The following is a 14,301-nucleotide window of genomic DNA, read 5'->3' as shown; positions in this document are numbered from 1 at the left end:
GTTCGAGGGAAGAAGACAGATGGAGAGAAAAGAAATAGTATTAGGGTAATTGCCAGGTTCTTGTGGCCTGGTTTGGCCTCTGTTGGAAACAGGATGCTGGGCTTGATGGGCCCTTGGTCTGACCCAGCATGGCAATTTCTTATATTCTTATGTTCTTAAGACCTTGTAAAAGGAATTGGCAAAAAAACAACACGAAAGGGAAGGTGAAAAAAAAAAGCCTGAGACCAACTGATTAAAAAACTAAGATCAGACAGCAAGGTAAAAAAAAAAAGAATTATTTTTTAGTGATTGGCATATGCTATCTTTGGGAATGTTCACGAGTAGCACTTTTGCTATGTCAATCTCGCAATGTATGAGATCAGCATGGAGGAACTGGAAGCCTGCAAATGTTTAATACCATGGGGTCTGCACAGAGGAGGCAGCAGAGTGGGCTTCAGTGCCAGTATCAGCAATCAGTGCCTCCCCAATAGCCATGTGGCAACAGTGACAGTGGTAGCAGAGGAATGAGAGAGGCTCTAAGGTTGCTGACAAAAGAAAGGGAGGCAATCTGCCTTCAGTGTGTGCATGTGTATGATGGGAGTCTGCCTGGGATCTGTCTGTGTGAGAATAGGTGCCTGCCTGTGTGTGTGTGTATATATGTGTGTGAGAATGAAGGTAATTAATTGGTGCCTGCCTGGGGGTCAGTATGTGTGTAAGAATGTATGTGTGCATGCCTGGGGGGTGAAGAGGGAGCAGTGTGAGAATGAATGGGAGTTTGCCTGGTGGTCAGTGTGTGTGTGTATATGTATGTGTGTGAGCCTGTCCTGGGGTGTGTGCGTGTGTGTGTATGATTAGAAGCTTGCCTGGGTGTGTATGTTTGTGGGTATGTGAGGGAGCCAATGAGAGTGAGAGCGTGTGTTTATGAGAGAATCCAGGGGAGTAAGAGCTTGTGTGTGGGGGTGGGGGGGTGAGTGGGGAGAGAGAGTCTTAGAGCCTGAGAGTGTGTCAGTGTCTGTGAGAGAGAGAGGTTATGGTGAATATAAGAGCATGTATGTGTGTGTGTATGTGACAGTGTATGTGTGAGAGAGAATGGACATATGAATATGTGTGAGAAAGAGAGGATAAAGTTTGTGTGCCTCCCTAACCCCCTAATTCTCGACAATTTCAGGGTGACTGGAAGTCAAGAATTTCCAGGTATGGACAGCAGGGGCTTTTTTCATCATTTTTAGTTTTAATTATTGGGTATTATTTGATATATGTGCTGTTTTGAAATATTTTATTGGTTTTTGGGATTTTTTTTAAAAATGTATATGATTTTAATTAATAGAAATTATTCTATTTATCAGTAGTGTTAAAATATTCTTTTATTAGTATGATTTTAATAATATAATTGATGTTTTATGTTTCTTGATTTTATTTGTTTTATGAAGAATCATGGTTCTGCTTTTCCATTGTTACACACAGAATCCGGCTTCTTGGGGTTTCCATTTCAGTTTTTGTCTAATTTGTGATCCTTTATTTTGTATTTGGTGAGGGTCTGTCTCTGCTCTGTGCATGTGACCAAGATGAGAGATTCTGCTAGCATAGGGATCTATAGCAATCAGGTTTGTTTTGTTTCCTCAGAAGGTGGTGTATTGGTATTCTAGGACCCAGTGTAATATTTACCTGTGCTTTTTCACAGATAGGATTATTGTTGTTTGAGTCCTTGGTGTTACTACTGTTACATTGCGATAGATTTGCTGTATAGATTTTGAGTGTCTTTTTTGCATGGTTTTGTGTTAGTTCACAATGTGTCTGGCAGTGGAATGTGTTTGTGCTGCTATTACTGTGAAGTGACCCCAGAATTTGAAAATATCTTTTGGTATGATGAGCTGTAAGGGAAACATCCAAGCTCCATTGTTGGGGAAATTTCTGTGGATGCGCAGTGTGTTACAGAATTGGAGGTGCAGGATTTATATTGACATTGTTTTCCTTCCTGTATACATTCCAGACTTCACTCTCATAGCCATATAGAATTAGTTGAATGAAGCTATCGAATAATTTTAATAGTAGTTTTACCAGAAGTGTGAATCTAGCCAGCTTTTTAAAATTATGCAGAAGACCCTTTTGACTTTCTTATTAAGACTTTTTTTTATAGCCAATTTTAAAGCAAGGGACCATGCTATGGAGTTGTAATGAGGAAATGTAATTTTGGCTCTCCCCCCCCCCCCCCCCCCAATTCTTCTGTCTAGAGACGCCACTGATTTTCTGTGGCCTTAAGCATTAGTACAAGAAGGATTGGGGGGGAGGGGGTGCTGGAGAGTCACACAAATGCATTGGCCCCCGGGCGCCAGAGATGCTTGGCACGCCACTGGCTTACGTGGATACCAAAGGCATAGGAAAGTGCAGGAGGGAGGTTCTAGAAGCTAAATGTAGGCATTTAGGCAGAAAATTGAAACCCAGAACCTTCAGGGTTGCATTCTCAGAAATGCTACCCATTCTACATGCAGGACCTTGGAGGCAGGCTAAGCTCCAGTCTCAATGCATAGATGAGCCAATGGTGGAAGGAATAGACTTTATTAAGGAATTGGGGAACATGCTAGGAAAGGAGAAGCCTATTACAACTGGATGGGCCACACCTTAACCAGGGTGCAACTAAGCTGCTGGTCCTAACATTTAAAAAGGAGATTGAACAGTTTTCAAATTAGATCATGGGGGAAAGCTTATAGTCATTGAAAAGTGCTTGGTTCCAAGGGAAGTAGCTCCTAAGGATACTGACAAAACAGGAAAGCTAGAATATCCCAATAGAGAGGCTGTGATAAAGGCTGAAGTAGCCCAGATGGATTTAGATAAAGAGCACACAAATATGAATAACTCCAAACTGCTTGTATCATCTGCTAATAAGCAGGTTGTGAATTCAAATAAAATTAAAAATGCAAATAAAAAGTACTTTAAAATGTCTATATGTGAATGCCAGAAGTCTGAAATATAAGATTGGAGAGTTATAATGTATGGCATTATATGAGTTACAGAGATAAAAGGCATTTCAGAAATGCAGTGGAAGGAGGATAATCAATGGGACACTATAATGGCAAGGAATATTATAATACAGTATAATATAATATTACAATATTGGCATGACAGAGCAGATCAAATTGGTAGCAGGGTAGCACCAACTGATGGCTTAGAGTCAAGCAGGATAAAAGTATTGCAGGAAACAAAATGCACTATGAAATCTTTAGGAATAGAAATTCTGTGTTTGACAGATAAGAGCATATCAATGGGTATATACTACTGCCCACCTGGCCAAGACAAAGAAACAGACTGTGAAATGCTAACAGAGATTAGAAAGGCAAATAAAATTGGTAGTATGAGTAATGGGAGATTTCAATTACCCCAGTACTGACTGGTTCAGTGCCTTGATATGCTAGAGAGGTCAAGTTTCTAGATGCCATAAATAACTGCTTCATTGAGAAGTTGGTCCTAGGACAAACAAGAGGGGGCAGCTACTTTAGATCTAGATCTCAGCAGAATGCAGGACCTGGTATAAGGGTTGCTTTGGTGGGATTGCTTAGCAATAGTGATCATAATGCAAAGGTTAAAAGTTTGCATGAAGCATGGACGTTGTTTACAAATTCTATCTTAGAAGCCAGATAAAATGTATTCCATACATTAAGAAAAGGTTGAAGGAAGACCAAACAACTGCCAGAATAGTTTAATAGGGATGTGAATCTTTTTTTGACGATTTAAAACAATCGTCAGATATATTTTAAATTGTCAAAAATCATTAAGAGCCGCGATACAATAGAAATTCCCCCGATTTATCGAGGAAAAATCGTAAATCGGGGGAGGGGGAGGGCGGGTAAAACTGGCACACCAAAAAAGCCCCTAAACCCACCCGACCATATAAAACGAATCCCTTACCTTCCCCCACCCTCCCGAACCCCCCCCCCAAAGCTTTTTACGAGTACCTGGTGGTCCAGTGGGGGCGCGGGAAACGATCTCCCGCTCTCGGTCCATCGGCGCCATTTTGGTTGCCACTCAAAAATGGCGCCAATGGCCCGATAAAAAAAAAAACCACCCGACCCTTTAAAAACGACCCCTTAGCTTCCCCCACCCTCCTGATCCCCCCAAAACATTTTAAAATTACCTGATGGTCTAGTGGGGGTCCCGGGAGCGATCTCCCATTCTCGGGCCGTCGGCTGCCACTCATAAAGATGGCACTGATGGCCCTTTGCCCTTACCATATGACAGGGTATCCGTGCCATTGGCTGGCCCCTGTCACATGGTAGGAGCACTGGCTGGCCGGCACCATCTTTAAAGATGGCCACCGCCATCGTAAAGATGGCCACCGCCATCTTTAAAGATGGCGCCGGCCATCCAGTGCTCCTACCATGTGACAGGAGCCGGCCAATGGCACGGATACCCTGTCACATGGTAAGGGCAAAGGGCCATCGGTGCCATCTTTGTGAGTGGCAGCCGACGGCCTGAGAACGGGAGATCGCTCCCGGGCCGTTACCTGGTGGTCTAGTGGGACCACCACTAGACCACCAGGTAACTTTAAAATGTTTTGGGGGGCTCGGGAGGGTGGGGGAAGCTAAGGGGTTGTTTTTAAAGGGTCGGGTAGGTTGTTTTTTTTATCGGGCCATCGGCGCCATTTTTGAGTGGCAGCCAAAATAGCGCCGATGGCCCGAGAGCGGGAGATCGGTCGCCGCGCCCCCACTGGACCACCAGGTAATCGTAAAAAGTTTTGGGGGGGTTCAGGAGGGTGGGGGAAGGTAAGGGGTTAATTTTAAAGGGTCGGGCCTCACTAAAAAAAAAAAAATCACCCACGATCAGATTTTTCCCCCCCTCTAGCCGAACCCGATCGTTAAGACAATCGGGCACACGATTCACATCTCTATAGTTTAATGGTGAGGTAAAGGAGGCAATTAGAGTTAAAAGGCCATCTTTCAAAAAATGGAAAGTAGACCTTAATGAAGAAAATAGGCAAGAGGATTAAGAACTGACAAGTTAAATGTAAAACAATAGTATGACAGGCCAAGAAAGAATTTGAGAAACAGCTTGCCCTACAGGCATAAACTAATAACAAACATTATTTAATGTATATTTCAAGCAAAAGACAGGTGACATAATCATTTGGGTCACTAAATAACTAAGGGAATTTATTTTCAGTTTTTATTTTATTTTTCCTGGAAATTTCTCAGTGTTTATTTTAACCAATTAAATGGCAGAAAATCAGTTGAAAAAAAAGACTTTTTTCCCCCCAATGATTTTCTCCTGTTTTTGTTGGTTATAATACAGACTGATAAATTCTTGGGGATAATAAAATAAAAACTGAAATCAAAGGTCAGATAGATGACCAAAACATAAAAGGAGGTGCTCAGGGAAGTCAAGGAAAAAGCAGAAAAACAGAATGATTTGCCTTAATCTTTTTCTGAGGAGGATTGTGAGAACATACTGTTACATGGGACGGTCCATGGGCCAACCCCACAGCCCGCCACCCTTACCCTTCTGTTGGGCCTGGCTGTGTGCTCCTCCTTGCGCCACTGTGCTCCTCCTGCCTGCAGCAGGCCTCTCGTGACTGCCCCTATGAAGCACTGCGGGAGACTGTGCAGTGCTTCTCCATTGCTGCAGGATGTTGTCCGGGTTGCTGCCTGGGTTTCCTCTCCTCACAATGCCTTGACCCACACCCAAGGTGCACGCGCGGCCATTTCCCCCATATTTAAAGGGCCAGGGTCAGGAACAGTTGGTGGCACCCCTTCACTTATGTCAGCAGAGCTGGCCTATTTAACGCCAGCTCTCCCCCTTCACGAGGCCTTAGCAACCAGGATCCTCACCAGTGATTGCTGGCTTCCTGCTCTGGTGGTCCCCTGGAACTGATGATCTGTTCTTGGTTCCTGTTCCGCTGTTCCAGCTTCCAGTGTTTCCTTGGCTTGATCCTCCGGCTGACCTGCTGCCTGGTTCTTTCAACTCCGTCTGATCACCACCTGCCCTGACCTTCAGCCTGGTTCTTTTGACTCTGTCTGATCGCCGCCCATCCTGACCTTCTGCCTGGATCACAACACTGTTAGATTGCTGACTTCATCTTGCAACTGACTTCAACTTGCACCTGATGCTGCGCTTCTCTCTCCTGGCCTGCCACCTTGCATCGCGTAGGATTCAACCACCCAGTGGCCCGCGCCTAGGTCCAGCAGGCCCTGGCACCTAAGGGCTTAACCTAAGGGGAATGTGGGCTGGTAGCGATGAAGCTCCAGCTGGGCCTCTGCTCCGACTGACTCTGCCTGCCAATAGTGGGGGCCTGCAGGGCTCCTCCCTGCAGGTTGCGTCAACTCCCCCTCAGTCTAAGGGTCCATACTGCAACAGGTTGCCAAGGCCATATGTGTGACAATGGAGAATGTAATAGATCAGACTGACAAACTAAAGAGTAATAAATCCCTAAGACTAGATGGTATTCACCCAGAGTTCTTAAAAAATTCAAATATGAAATTGCAGACCCATTACTAGTAACCTGTAGCCTATCATTTAAAACAGTCACAGCTCTTGAAGACAGAAATGTGGCAAATGTAACATCAGTTTTTGAAAAGGTTTCTAGGCGTGTTTGCCATGCTGAAGGCCCCTGCAGCACATTCACACAGGTATTGTGTCTCAATACTGGTTTTATTTAGAAACAGTGACAAAATAACAGTTCCTCACTTATGCATTGAATGTAACAAATTTTATTTATTTATCAGATTTATAATTTGCCTAATCAAAGCATTCACAGTTAACTCAAAATTATTCAAAGTTGTTATAATAGCACTGAATTGTAAGGAACTGCAGAAGAACCTTGTGAGACTAAGAGACGGGGCATCTGAATGGCAGATTAAATTTAATGTGGAAAAATGTAAAGTGATGCACATAGGGAAATATAATCCCAATTACAGATATACATTGCTGGGCTCCATATTAGGAGTCATCACCCAGAAAAATGACCTTGGAATTTTTGTGGCAATACATAGAGATTTTCAGCTCAGTTTGCAGTGGTACTCAAAAAAGCAAATAGAATGTTAAGAATGATCCACAAAGGAATGAAGAATAAAACAGAAAATATCCCCTCTATATCAAACCATGAGTTCTGGCTGTCCCATCTCAAAAAAGACAGAACAGAATTAGACAAGGTGCAGAGAAGGATGAGAAAATAATAAAGGGGATGGAATAGCTTTCCTAAGAAGAGAACTTTCAAGGGTTTTTTTTTCCTTTTATTTTATACTGGGTCAGACCAAGGGTCCATCAAGCCCATTATCTTTTTTCCAACAGTGGCCAATCCAAGTCACAAGTATCTGGCAAGTACCCAAACATTAAATAGATCCATTGCTACTAATACCGGCAACAAGCAGTGACTATTCCCTACAGATTAATAGCAGTTTATGGACTTCTCCTCAGGAACTTATCCAAACCTTTTTTAAACCCAGCTACACTAGTTGCCTTAACCACATCTTCTGGCAAAGAATTCCAGAACTTAATTGTGTGTTGAGTGAAAAAGAACTTTCTCCAATTTATTTTAAATATGCTATTTGCTAACTTCATTGAGTGCCCCCTAGTTCATGTTTTTTTTTTTTATTCTTTATTTATCCAATTTTTTCTTTTACAAATCAGAAACATATTTGAACAATTAAACAAATAAACTTTTGAAATTCCTTACATAATTCTTTTACAATAGAATATTTTCAATGAAATAATATTATTCCGTTTGTATTTAAACAAAAAATATTTTTTAAGAAAAACTTGAGAACCTTAAAAGGCAAGTGAAAACTCTTAAGGAGATATAAAAAGGAAAAAAAAAAAAAGCTAATCAATAAGTGCTCTAACATAGAACTTTCACCGGCACTTTCTTAAACTCTATCCCTCTCCCTACTTGTTGAGATTGTGGACCCTTGGGCCGGCTAGAAGATGATGATACTGCGCTGAGGGGAGGCCCACAGCAAAGGTCGTAGCTGGGAGGTGGATCAGAGCTGGGAAACCACAGGAACTTCACCACTGGAAGCCCGAGATCCCTCCGGGAGAAGCCCTTGTGGACCCAGGCCACTTGGACTTAGGCAGGGTCTCCAGGAAAAGAGAGTTCAAGAGTGTCTGAGTTGAGGCAGGCAGGAGCAAAACGTTGGGCCAGCAGTCAGGGCAGGAGGCAGACAGCAGAAACCAGAGACAAGCCAGAGATCGAAACGGGCAGCAAGCAGAATATCTGAGGAAGTACCAAGTCAGGAGCCAGAAAGATGAGCCAAAGGGAAGCAGGAACAACTGGAACAGAGGCTAGCTGGAACAGGAACAAGGCTGAAGCAAGGACAAGGCTGGTGCAGGAACAAGGCTGGTGCAGGAACAAGGCTGGAACGAAACAGAGGGTAAAGACAAGCAACTAGAAACTCTAATGAGATGACCTGTTGCAAGGCAAAGAGTAAGGTTGGCTGCAGGGTTTAAATCCCTGATGGCGTCTGACGTCATCCCCGGAAGTGTAGCCATCTTCCCTTCTGACCAGCCAGAGAGCGTCAGCGGCTTCTCCCTCACAGAGGGAGCGCTGCGAGAAGGGGCCAGCAAGGTCCGAACAGGCCTCAGGAATGCCGCAGTTGCTTGGAGCGGCCTCAAGGTAGGGAGGGGAACCGTCCGCGGACCTCCGCGGACTGGGACCGCAACAGACTAGGAGTAATTGGTGAAGAAGTGGTGGGCTGACAGGCTTCTACAAATTGGTGAAACTGATCAAACTGAAAAAATATATATATACCTCTGCGCCCCTCTTCAAAATACAATTACACGGATAACATAGTACAAAAGAAAAACCTAAAGCAATGACATTTTGTCTCAAAGTGAGAAATTATTTTCTCCTCATCTGGGTAACCTATGCCAGATCAGGGAATAACTTTACTGGCTGACCATAGAACATTGCTGGAAATTTTCTAAAATAGGATTTCATAACATTATTCACATCCTGTTTGGTAATAAATGATACCAGGAGAATATTTCTCTCTAGTACTTCTGTATTAGAGTTTTCCAGGAAGCTAGTTACATTTGCTGGGATATTTACTATTGCTGTTCATCTCAAAGAAGTTCTCTTGTTCAAAAAATAACACATATTTACCGAGGGAATATTATCAGGAGAAAAAGAGAGCTTCTGTGAAAATGTTTTTCAAAGTAGTATAGGGAATTTCCCCAGCATCTTTAGGGAAATTCAAAAACCTTATATTAAGGTGTTTAATACTATTTTCCATAGCTTCCAAGCGTCTTGAACAAGAAATCTTGAACAAGAAATCATTTGACACCACCTCATCCCTAGAAATCGAATCTATCCTTAAAAAAATCAGACCCTCCACACATCCTACAGATACCATCCCCACAAAACATCTCCTCACCATCCCCGGCATCATCGCCAAACCTATCTCCAACATCATAAACAAGTCCATCGAACTTGGCAGTATCCCCAAAAACCTTAAGCATGCTATTGTGAAACCCATACTCAAGAAGCCCTCCCTTGACCCCTCTGATCTCACCAATTTCCGACCTATTTCCAACCTTCCACTTATCACAAAAGTCCTTGAGAAAGCTATAAACAAACAGCTATCAGACTACCTGGATGAAAACAACATCCTTGCCCCCTCACAGTTTGGCTTTCGCAAACACCATAGCACAGAGACCCTACTCATTTCACTCTCCGACCAAATATTGAAAGGTCTTGACAAAGGTCTCTCACACATCCTCATTCTCCTAGACATTTCCGCTGCATTCGACACCATTAAGCATCAAATCCTATTACAACGCCTTAGCAGCATTGGTATCTCAGGCCTAGCTCTACAATGGTTCCACTCATACCTAGCTGAAAGACAATTCAGCATACAAATGGGAAATTCCACCTCCAAGCCCCACAACCTCGCTCAAGGAGTACCACAAGGTTCATCTCTATCTTCCACTCTTTTCAATATATATCTCCTCCCCCTCTGCCATCTCCTTGCCAAACTTGACCTCCCGCACTTCATATATGCCGATGATGTGCAGATACTTATTCCGATTAAAGACTCAATACACAAAGCCATTGAAACCTGGAAATCTGCCCTCTCTGAAATTAGCAGCCTCTTATCCAACAACTTTCTTGCCCTCAACGCCACTAAGACAGAACTTATCCTAATATCACCCCCCAACATATCTCCCACCCTTCTCATGACCCCCACACTCACACAAAACAATGGCCCTGCCACTGACCTCACCTTCCCCACCCATGTACGAAGCCTCGGAGTACTCATTGACTGTCATCTTAACTACAAGAAATTTATCAACAACACCCTCAAAGACTGCTTCTATAAACTGCACACCCTAAAATGACTCAAACCACTCTTACATCTCAGCGACTTCCGCACCATATTACAAGCCCTCATATTATTGAAAATAGATTATTGCAACTCCTTATTACTAGGTTTGCCTAAAAACACCATCCAGCCCTTACAACTCCTACAAAACGCAGCTGCCAGGATTCTTACCAACACCCACAAAAATGATCACATAACCCCTGTACTCAAACATCTACATTGGTTACCTGTAGCATCTAGAATTACCTTCAAAGCCCTCACCCTAATACACAAATCCCTTCACAAGAAGAACATGCACTGGTTCAAAGAACATTTCTCCTTTCACAACAGTAACAGACCCACCAGAAAACAATATCTAGCTACACTACACACCCCCTCACCGAAGCTTACTAAACTCCGCACCACAAACGAAAGAGCCCTCTCCCTAGCAGGTCCGTTGCTTTGGAACAAACTACCCACTTCCCTCCGCCAAGAAACATGCCCAAAAATATTCAGGCAAAACCTGAAGACCTGGTTCTTCAGACACTCATACACTTAACATTCACACATTTACCAGCACCCCCCCTTACCATTCTCTAACCCCCCCCCCCCTCTCTCCCCCCCTTCCATCCCACCTCCCAACCACCCCCTTCCCCCTATACTTAACATGAAGCCACCCCCCATGCATCCCGTAAAGCCAATTTATCAGGACAGCAGATTGTAAATATGAACATTCTTCTCACAAACGTGTATATATCCCCTGACAATAATTGTAAATACATATATCTACCTCCTACAAATGTTGATGTCCTTCCCAAATTATCAGAACCTCCCTGCCCCCCCCCCCTTTATTAGGTAACCCCTACCCTGTATCCCACCTAGTTAATTATTACTTGTATAACCCACCCTCTTATTTATATGTTATTGTTATTATAATTACTGTTCCTCTTATAATCATGTGATAATTGTAAAGCCTGTTGATAATTGTAAAGCCTGTTGCTAAGTTCTGTTCTCTGTAAACCGACGAGATGTTCCCAACGTTCGTCGGTATATAAAAGATATTAAATAAAAAATAAATAAATAAAATAAATCTGGTCTTTAAGAATAGTCCCATTTAAATCTTATATTGCTTTTATCTTGTTCTCTGCCTCGCCAACTTTGTTCAAAATTACTTGTACTTCTTCCTGAATTTCATCTGTTTTCTGTTGGAAATTATGGGCAACAGAGTCCATTTTTTTCTCCAACCTGTTTAATGAGGCCCCAAACCCTGCCATTAACTCCCAAATAGTCTCCAGGGTTATCGCCTCCGGTTTAAGTGGAATCAGTGTGAACTCACACTCCTCGAAGGGTCCTCTGATAGACCTGCCATCTCTGCTCCATCGCCGAGGCCACCTTCATCCTCGGCTTCCAGGAGGTTCACGGTGCTCAGCAATGCACTCGAGACAGCCCCCTCCAGTCCAATCACCTTGACCGCATCATCGGGAGGCGCCTGGGCTGCGTCTCTACTGGGGTCATGCTGAACCAGAGGCTGGTGCTGGTCAGGGCTCAGGGATGCCTCTTCCAGGGGAACTCCCCACTCTCCTTCGCAGGGATTCCCAGCGGGTTCATTGGTTCCCTATTCATCCGGGGTGGAAAAGAAACGCTCAATGTTGAGCTGAGTTAACGGCGGTAAGGATTCAGAAGGGTAAATCCTTACTTTGCCTTTTCTCTTTGCTGGCATAGTGAAAAAAAAATAAATTCCAGGAAAAAGTTAGAGCTCGCGCGTTCCGTGTACCGTCTATGCCGCCATCTTGCCCTTTCTGAAGTCCATTCTAGTTCTTGTATTATACGAAAGAGTAAATAACTGATTCACATTTGCCCATTCATTTCCTTTCATGATTTTGTAGATCTCTATCATATCCCACTGCAGCCGTCTCTTCTCCAAGCTAAACAGCTTTTCCTCATAGGGAAGCTGTTCCATCCCCTTTATCATTTTGGTCACCCTTCTCTGTACTTTCTCCAGTGCAACTACATCTTTTTTGAGATGCAGTAACCAGAATTGTACCCAGTATTCAAGGCACTGTCTCACCATGGAGCGATACAGAGGCATTATGACATCCTCTATTTGCCATTCCCTTCTTAATAATTCCTAACATTCTGTTTGCTTTTCTGAATGCCACAGCACACTGAGCCAAGGATTTCAATGTAATATCAACTATGACTCCCAGATCTTTTTCCTGGGTGGTAACTAAAATGGAACCTAACATTGTGCAGTTACGGCATGGGTTATTTTTACATATATGCATCACTTTGCACTTGTCCATATTAAATTTCATCTAACATTTGGACACCCAATCTTCCAGTCTCGCAAGGGCCTCCTGCAATTTATCACAATCCACTTGTGATTTAACTACTCTAAATAATTTTGTGTATTCTGCAAATTTGATCACCTCGCTCGTCATACCCTTTTCATTTATAAATATATTAATAAAGCACAGGTCCAAGTACAGATCCCTGAGGCATTCCATTGTTTACCTTTTTCCACTGTGAAAATTGACCATTTAATCCTACTCTTTATTTCCTGTCTTTTAACCAGTTTGCAATCCACAAAAAGTCATTGCCTTCTATCCCATGACTTTTTAGTTATCTTAGAAGCCTCTCACGAGAGACTTTATCAAATGCTTTCTGAAAATCCAAATACACCAAATCTACTGGCTTATCTTTATTAGGGATGTGCATTCGCTTGTGATGAAATAGGAAATAGAGACGATATTTCCTATTTCGCCGCATTTCGGGGTGGGGGGGTGTGACGAAACGATAAGAAAACCCACGAAATTTCTGGAATGGGTATCTCCCCAACATCTTCATCAGTAAACACTGAAGCAAAGAATTAATTTAGTCTTTCCGCGATGGCTTCATCTTCCCTAAGTGCCCCTTTAACCCCTCCATCATCTAACAGTCCAACCGACTCCCTCACAGGCTTCCTGCTTTGGATATATTTTTAAAAGTTTTTATTATGAGTTTTTGTCTCTATGGCCAACTCCTTTTCAAATTCTCTTAGCCTGTCTTATCAATGTTTTACATGTAATTTGCCAACTTGATGTTACCCAGGTAGAGAGTTCATCCAGCTAGGTTGAGAGAACATTGTACAAATCTGATCTTTGGGTGAGTTTCCTCACTCCGAAGGACATTAAATCTTCACAAGAGTGTACTGTTCTGTTCGTACGTCTCACTCTGAAAGTCAAAATGGCCCCTAACCCCTACACTCCTACCTAAACCTCACCTCGAGGTACTAGGTGGGCCTCATATAGAGGTATAAATACCTAACTACTATGAGGCTCATACAGCTAGTGTCTCTGTCTCTATCTCTCTCTCTCACACAACAGCTTAAAAGACTAAAAATGCTCTGGGGTGGATTTTAAAAGGGTTACACCCCCTTGTACGTGCTGACCCCAGATTTTATAACATGCAGGTGCATGTTATAAAATCGGGTGTACATTTGTGCTGACCCCAGATTTTATAACATGCAGGTGCATGTTATAAAATCGGGTGTACATTTGTGCGCGCCGGTTAGCGTGCACAAATGTACCCCCCCCCCCCGTGCGTAATTTTAAAAATCTGCCCCTATGTGTGAAAACATTGCAAAGCCATGTCGCACGGTTTAACACAAATGAAAAAGGTGTAGTTGTTCCTTAGTTAGCTTCCCTAATTTCATTGTCTGTCTCATCATTTTGGCCAGGTGGATAATAGTATACTCCTATTGCTAATCTTTCCCCTTCACACATGGTATTTCTATCCATAAAGAGTCTTGTGTTGCACGCACATGTACACCCGATTTTATAACTTGCACAATTGTGCACCTTGCGCACGCTGAGCCACGCTGGCTTCCCCTATTCCCTCCCAGGCCACTCTGAAATCGGAGCGGCCTGTGAGGGAACTTTCCTTCCCCCTAACCTGACCTTTCCACCCCTTCCCCTAACCTTCCCCCCCCCCCCAGCCCTACTCTAACCCCCCAAAACTTTTATTTTACCTTTTGCGTCGGCCGACTGCTGGCACA

The sequence above is a fragment of the Rhinatrema bivittatum genome, chromosome 3, assembly GCF_901001135.1.
Source record: "Rhinatrema bivittatum chromosome 3, aRhiBiv1.1, whole genome shotgun sequence".
Lineage (NCBI taxonomy): Eukaryota > Metazoa > Chordata > Amphibia > Gymnophiona > Rhinatrematidae > Rhinatrema > Rhinatrema bivittatum.
Note: the sequence above shows the minus strand (reverse complement) of the source record.